The 7891-nt window shown below is 38.3% G+C and overlaps 1 long non-coding RNA gene across 1 annotated transcript; it reads left to right on the top strand.

Moving 5' to 3' along the window:
- The first annotated feature begins 4172 nt into the window (after positions 1-4172).
- On the top strand, positions 4173-6911 carry LOC132642502 (uncharacterized). Its single transcript, XR_009583201.1, has 3 exons — positions 4173-4350; positions 5604-5656; positions 6653-6911. It is a non-coding gene; the product is annotated as an uncharacterized LOC132642502 (long non-coding RNA).
- Positions 6912-7891: the final 980 nt, after the last annotated feature.

Below are 7891 nucleotides of genomic sequence, written 5' to 3'. Positions count from 1 at the left end.
CCATCAGCAGAGTATAGACTCAACCTAAGAAAATGGTCCCTTTCAATTCTAAATAGCATACTGTCATTAAGAAAAATGAAGAACCTAAAAATGAATCCTATTATACATTTATGATAAAAAAACAAATTCAGCAGACTTTTTAATAAAGAAAATGTGACCAGTGTCGTGATTTTTCTCACAAAATATTAACTAAAACAGATTTGAAATTGGGGAAGGCCATAAAAGATTTATTTGCTATACCAAACATAATTTTATACCATTTAAAGGAAAGGAACCTATAACATGCATTCTACATAAGATTTTGTTAGCAAAGAGGAAACTCACATTAATACAAAGATATTAAAATAAGTTTGGATTTTCACCTGTTTTGGGTGCAGTGAACAGAGGCAGGGGTCTTTCAGATCCACTAGATTACGAACTTTGCTCACGAACAAAGCAATACGATCAAACAAAAGAAATCTCTACTGCAGCTAAAACTCGAAAGAGATCTAAGAAGAGAGAAAACGAGCAATGAAACCTGATTCGAAATTTATATTCTTTGAAAGATAAATAGAATGAAACAGAGAGTATTTGTTGGAAATTTGGAGAGGGAAAAGCAGCAGCCAAAACTTCAGGAGGTAAAAGGGGTGGCTCCAAAAACCTTGCCCCAAATGGCTGTAATATGTTAGTACTTATAGGATGAACTTAGGGTTTGAGATTTTGGGCGGGATTTTGAATTATCTAGAGTTTAAATCGAGTCAAATGGAACTGTTCAATCCGAACGTTGAAGGTGTTTTCAACATATCCTCACGTGATTTGGTCAGAATAGGGATGGAAAAGTCGAGATTATGCTGGTTTCAAAATGTCCTTGTATGTATTGTCATTCACATAAGGATACAAAAATCTTGCACTAAAATGGGCGAACATTATCTGTCTAAGGCTTGGTGAGGTTTGACTCTTAGCCTAGAATGGAAGAAGGAGAAGAAGATGTGATAAGCGGCTGCTGATAATGAGATACAAAACCCTAGGTGTTTGTAATTGTTTAAGGGCAATTTGGGTATTTCAGGTGGTTAAGTTGAGGACCAAATGGGTAGTTCAAGTTATTTTAGGTATTAAGAGAGCTGAAGCTTGGTATCTTCGTTTCGGCTGCTGAAGGAAAATATAACGACCCGTTTGGTCGTTATTGCATTTTCGGCCCTCTTAACCCTTTCCCGAGCTTGGTTAGCTCATTTTGACCTGAGGGGACCATTCACACGCTTCCCGTGGTGTCCAGATTTGATTCGGCAAATTTTTGTGAAATATGAGCTTTAAGCGAAAAAAAGTTGACCCGAAGTTGACTTTTGGGCAAACGAACCTTTTTCAGAATTTTATCGATTCCGAGAGGTCCGGATGTTCATTTAGAATTTGTGTATATATCTGGTTCAGTTCTCAATGCACTCGGATGCATTTTCGGACTTGGGTTGGGAAGTTGGTAATGAGGTATCGAGGGTTGACTCGGTCAACGAGACCTCCGTTGAGAATCCCGAGGATACGAGTGCGTTCGTAACGTCTTTTTGTGTGGGTCTATGTAGGTGGTTTATGAGCAGATGGCCTCCGGAGTGGTTCGGGATTTCGTTTGAGACCTTGAAAAATTCGGTGGATTCTAGTACCTGGTGCCCGCATTGGCGACACCAGTGCCGTCCCAGCGGCAGCGCCGTTGTGGTGGAGTGACTGCTGGGGTGGCCAAGTAAATTTTGGCCCAGACCGCTGGGGCGGTTTGCTAGGCGTTGTAGCGGCACCGCCGTTACGGCCCGGTAACGGGCTTGTTATTTCATTAAGTGTGTTTTAAAAAAGCCCTTCGTCTATCATTTATTACCATTAGGAAATAGAACTCTTGGTATCTACTCTTGGAGATTTTTAGTGAAGATTCTTGGTGATAAGTTCCCCTAATCCTTTTACTATTTCATTAATCCTAATCATAATAGATCCCTCCTTCCCTTAACAATCCCTTAGTAATGGAAGACAAAAGTGGAGATAATGAATGTTCTATCTAGGCTTATTAATGGTGAAATTGATGGGGTTATGCTAGATTTTGATGAATCTAAGGTTGTTAATCATATATCTTCCATTATTAGAGTTGAATTCTTGAATCAAATAGTTAGGGTTTATACCCAAATTTGGGGGGTTTTGCTCCAAATTCAAAATTAGGGGATTACATGAGTTAAATCAGTAATTAGTTGTTGGGTTATGATCACCTAGTGCTTAATTTAATATTTTACTCCTGAATTTCCCATTTTGATCTTGTGGGTCCCGTTTATCTAAATTCTAAGGTTAGATTTGACCTAAATTGAAAGATAGCAATATTAGTATCATTCTTCATGATCTCTAATCTAGATTTCAAATATGCCTAGACTACTTTGGTTCTGAGGCTCAGTGGAAAGGCAAGGCAAAAAAGTGATTTGTTGGTGTTTGTTGTTCGGCCATCCAGGTAGGTTATAGTTTACCCTTGGTGAGAATTCGCGTAGTGAAGCATATATTTAGATGATATTGTCAAAGAAAGCAAGTAAACCTTCGGGTATGAAGTTGGGTTGGATATTGTCTTAGGTTGGGCCCTGTTGCGTGATTGGGGTTGGCTACCCCGTTGTGTTGTGACATGTTTGTTCTATTGTGTTGTCTTGATGCCACGTGTTGTGAGTAGATATTGGGATCTATTGTTCCATCTTGATTGTGATATTGTAGTATCTTACGGGTTGATGTTGATACGAAGATAGAGTTCCATATGACTGGTGTAGTCTTTCATGATATTGTTGGCGTACCCATGTTGGTACTTGTGACATTGATATATTGTTGGCGTACCCATGTTGGTACTTGTGACACTGATATATTATTGGTGTACCCATTGTTGGTACTTGTGATATTGATCTATTTATTGATAATGATACATGCATGCACGCACTCTCATTCTCATGATATACTATTGATACATTGTTGGTACTTAATGAAACACTGTGATGAGCTGGGCTTGATTTTTAAATGAGAGTAACGTGAGAGTCCAATATTCGATAATAGTACCAGAATCGTGGATTGAATGAGTGCATGGACTCCGCGGGTCCCCCAGGGTGGTGCCGGTGAGAACCTTCATGGGTAAAGATCCAGGGTCTCATCTATCTGTTGGACAAAGATCCGGGACGAGTGGAACATAGACTTTGTGAGTCACCTAGGGTTGTGCGACTGAGATGTCGATATTTCCGTCCGGAGTACATGTGTACACAGCATTGCATGGCATTGCATTGCATTCATACATTATGGCATTGTATTGCATCATGGGTTATATTGAGATGATTTGGTGTTTTACTTGTGATGTTGGTTTTAGATTGGACATATTGAGACTTGGCACAATTGGGTTTAGATGCTCTACTTAGGTGATGACGTGTACTTGGTTCTGATTATGTTTTGGCTTATACTTGTTGATTTATCTTCCTATCCTTCTTTATTATTTAAATTATGTTAGCTATACTTAGTCGGCCTATGATATCTACCAGTATTGTGGCTTTGTAGTGATCTGCACTTACTGTATTCTTTTATGGATGCAGAGTTTTAGACAGGTTCCACTCTTTTCCCTCGTAGTTGATTGGTGAGGCTGCTGTAGAGTTATTCCTGTTACACTCCATAATAATCCGTGCTACTTGAAGTAAAACAAGAAAAAAATGAGTTATGAAGGTTCAAGGAAAGTTAGTCGAGTTAGTAAGAATATCGTTATATATATGGTTGACTTAAGTATCCCGAGGTGACATGCTAACCTAAAGGATTTGAAATCATGTTATGAGTATGTATATGAGTGTGTATATGTATGTATAAGAGGTTACATGAGGTTGGAAGAGGATTAGAAGTTAAACGAAATGAATCGGAACAACTTCAGTAAACATTTCGGACCCGATTTTATCCTATATTGTAGGACGCATATCTCCTAGCATATGAGGAGTTTTAAGGTGTTTCAAAAGCATAAAAGTAAGTTCATCGAGTCTAGTTTCCAACGCAACAAACCGCTCATCAAAATGATATCGGGATAAGGAGATATGGACGATTCAATTTGGGCTGGCAGGGCAGCAAGTTTGGACCCGACCCAAACACTCATATTTCGGCCCATGAGGCCCATTAAACTTAATATATAAGCCACCACTTTTCCCTATATCACTTCACACGACATAAACAGATCCAAGAACCCTTATTTTCTCTCCCAAACCCCCTTTCTAATTGAGCCATCATATAAGCTAAATCCTAGACCCTTGACATGATATTAGTTAAAGAGAAGTTGTAGCCTAAGTTTTCCTTGTGTTGTAAGCAAGAAGCTGGAAAGAGGAACAAGATTCTTGAAGATTCTGATTGTTAAAGGTAATTTCAACCTCCTACTCATGTTATTAATTTGGATTAAAGGTTTAATATGGTGTATACATGGAGGAAACGTTGATATACAAGCGATATATGGACTTAGATGTTATCGTAAGTTAGGGACTGTTGTTGTTGAAGTTGAAGTGGGCTGTGTGCTATAAACTTAGGTGAAATGATGCTTAATATTCTTGTACATGTATTGGAAATGGATTGAATGTGTTGTAGTATGGATAAATGAATGAAAATCATGAAGTTGTTGTAGTTGTGTTGAAGCCGTGTGAGGGGGCTGTTTTAGAGGAATTTGTGGACTGTTTTGTGTCACATTTTGATTGTTGTTGTTATGGACATTGTGGTGTATTGTGTGCATGTTGAATATGTGAATTAAGGTGTTAAAGAAATGAATTATGTTGAAGCATATAAGCAGTCCAAAACAGTGGACTGTTTTAGTGCTAGAGGTGAATTTGTATGTGTTGAGTGTTGATTCTTGTTGTGAACGTTTAGTGAAAGTGAAGTGCAATGATTCAGGTCGAAATTGGAATGAATTGTGGGCTGTTATAAGAATGTAAATGATGCTAAAAAATTTCCAAGGATCATGAAAGTAATGTCATTAAACATGTTGTTGTCGTTGTAAGGTTTTAGTGTCGACAATGTAGCTATTTGCGTACGAATTTGGTGATATATTTATCTTGTGACTGCTGGTCGTATTTTACTGAAATTATATGAAATGAAGACATGAAATAATGTGTAAGAATCATATGTGGTTTGCTTGGTATGTTCGTAAACGTTTGCAAGAATTCCGGGCACCTTTATATTGTTGGTTAGGGACTGTTTTGGGCGTGTTGATTGGTTAGGGACTGTTTTGGGCGTGTTGTGGTTAGGAACTGTTTTGGACATGTTGTATTCTTTAAATTGGAAATACTAATGATAGTTAAGAATATATATTGTATTTACGTTGTTTGGGTTGTTGTAAAGTTGTTACACGAAAACGTTAAGGCTACGGATTATTAGGAGTAACTTGAGAATGTAGTAGCCGTATGTGAATCGTTATGGAATGTTGTGAATGTGGGCTATTTGGAATGTTATGTGGGCTGTCCGGATTGGTATTGAACATATGATTATTGATGTTGGGGTGGTTGTATGTAGTTGATTTGAATGCGAACGAAACGTCGTCTAAATGTTTGAAAGGGATTGTTGACGTTAAAGTACGTATTGAATTCCCTCGTAGACTAATTGTAGCTCTTGATGTCTTGATATAGGATAAGTGTTTTTGGGCAGCAAGTACAAGTTATAATACGACTAAACGCTAAAGGTATGTAAAGCTTATTCCTTCTTTTCTTGGCATGTCCTAGACGTAAGTATGAAATGATATGAACCTTGGGGTAAATTCTATTCTCTAGTTCCATGCATGACTTATGATTCTATATTTCCTTAAAGCTATTGTCACGAGCCTACTACATGATTGACTAATGAATGATGTATAGAAGTTCCTACTCTTAAAAGAATGGCATGAATAGAAGTATACTTGATTTTCAAAAGCTACATCATGAAAATTGATACATGTACATGAAAGCTGAAACGTTCCTTGCTATGGCTTATAATGAGAGTTGAAAAGAATTGAATATGATTATTATCCCAATACTTTAGAGCTGGTTAGTTGCTTATCTATTGAGTCTCAAAAGATGCATTTCATATATGTGGTTGCTTATTATTCTGCTCGTGCTTATCGCTATATCCTTCACTGAGTCCCGAGCCAGGACACGTTCTCGTGCGCACATCTACTATATTATTACCGAGTCCCTCATTAAAGGGCCGGGACACGTATATGTTTATGTTTATGATGCTATGACTATATTCACCGAGTCCCTCACTAGAGGGCCGGGACACGTTATATATATATGATGATATGATGATGTGATGATATGATGATATGGAGATGGTGGCCAGGAGGGCATATATATTCCTTATTACCGAGTCCCTTACGAAAGGGCCGGGACACGTCTATGTGCATGTTTATGATACTATGATTTTAATTACCGAGCCCCTCACTAGAGGGCCGGGACACGTATACATGTTATATACAGAATGATTATGCAGCTTTGATTACAAAACACTATATTGACATTGATATGAGAATGATACAAATGAAATATGTTCAAAGGCAAGTCTTTATGAAATTCTGTTAGTTGCATTGAGTCCTATACATCTTATCTCAGTATGAGTCTATCACTATGTTTCATGCTTTACATGCTCAGTACATATTCCGCACTGACCCCCTTTCTTTGGGGGGCTGCGTTCATGCCCGCAGGTACAGACGTTCATTTCGGAGATCCGCCAGCTTAGGACACTTATTCAGCTATTTTGACTGCTCCTTTGTTCCGGAGCCTAGCTTGTGGTATAACTCCCTTATGTTGAATTCATATGAGTTTATTTGGGTACGGCGGGGCCCTGTCCCGCCATATGATACGGTCATTACTCTTAGAGGTCTGTGGACATTTGTGTGGGTCTGTTTATGGTTGTTGACGCGTTTTATGATTATGACATATGTTTGGGGCGTACCCATTCGTAATGGCAGCCTTGTCGGCTTGCATATATATATGTTTGGTATGTTGCATATCGTGGCAGCCTTGTCGGCTTGCGTAGGAATATATATATGTTGTTGTTTAAAAATTTTAATTATTCAGGAGACAGGTGCCTACGACATACAAAAAAAAATATTTTGACAGCTTTAAAAAACCACCATACCTTTTTATACAAATAAGTTCATGACATACTAGTTATAAATGATTATAGTTAACAAGTGACATGAGTGTCCAATTCGGGCACTAGTCACGGCCTACGGGGTTGGGTCGTGACAGAAGTGGTATCAGAGCAGTTCGTCCTTGGAGTGTCTACAGACCGTGTCTAGTAGAATCTTGTTTATCGGTGTGTTGTGCACCACATCTATAAACTGGACGCTACAGGGCATTTAGGATGTTACCTTTCTTTCATATCACAGATCGTGCGAGAGAGCCCAGTCATAGGAAATGAAATTCTTTATACTAACATTTGATTTCAGCTGAAGGACGGCATCGACAGAAGAAAGTGTTTGACGATATTGGAAGTTCCAAAGTACGCAGGTAAGCAAAGGTACGAAAGGTATATGTCGAGTAAGGTATGGAAGTGCGATTGAAATGTAAAGTTGAAAATTGAAAGAGAAAGTATAACAGGTGCAGTTTGAGTAGGGCATACGAGTTATGTTCATCATTTTTATATTGTTGTCGATATTGGGAGCTCTGTGTGGCTATGATACGATATGATATATACGTATAAATGTTGGCCCTGTGAGGCATTGTTGGTATTTCCTGCGTGCAGGCTTTGGGATAGTAAGAAGTACAGAGAAAACTCTGCCCAAATTTTTCGAGAAATAGAAAAAGAGAATGAGGTATAGGTTTGTAATATGTTTTGAAAGGTTGTGTCAATAGTAAGGATAGGATTTGACTAAGTTTCCAATATGGATGACCTCGAGAAATAAGTCGACTACCGAATCGATGGTAATAGTAATTAG

This window comes from Lycium barbarum, chromosome 5, assembly GCF_019175385.1.
Source record: "Lycium barbarum isolate Lr01 chromosome 5, ASM1917538v2, whole genome shotgun sequence".
NCBI classification, from domain to species: Eukaryota; Viridiplantae; Streptophyta; class Magnoliopsida; order Solanales; family Solanaceae; genus Lycium; species Lycium barbarum.
Note: the sequence above shows the minus strand (reverse complement) of the source record. Positions and strands in the feature narration are given on the sequence as shown.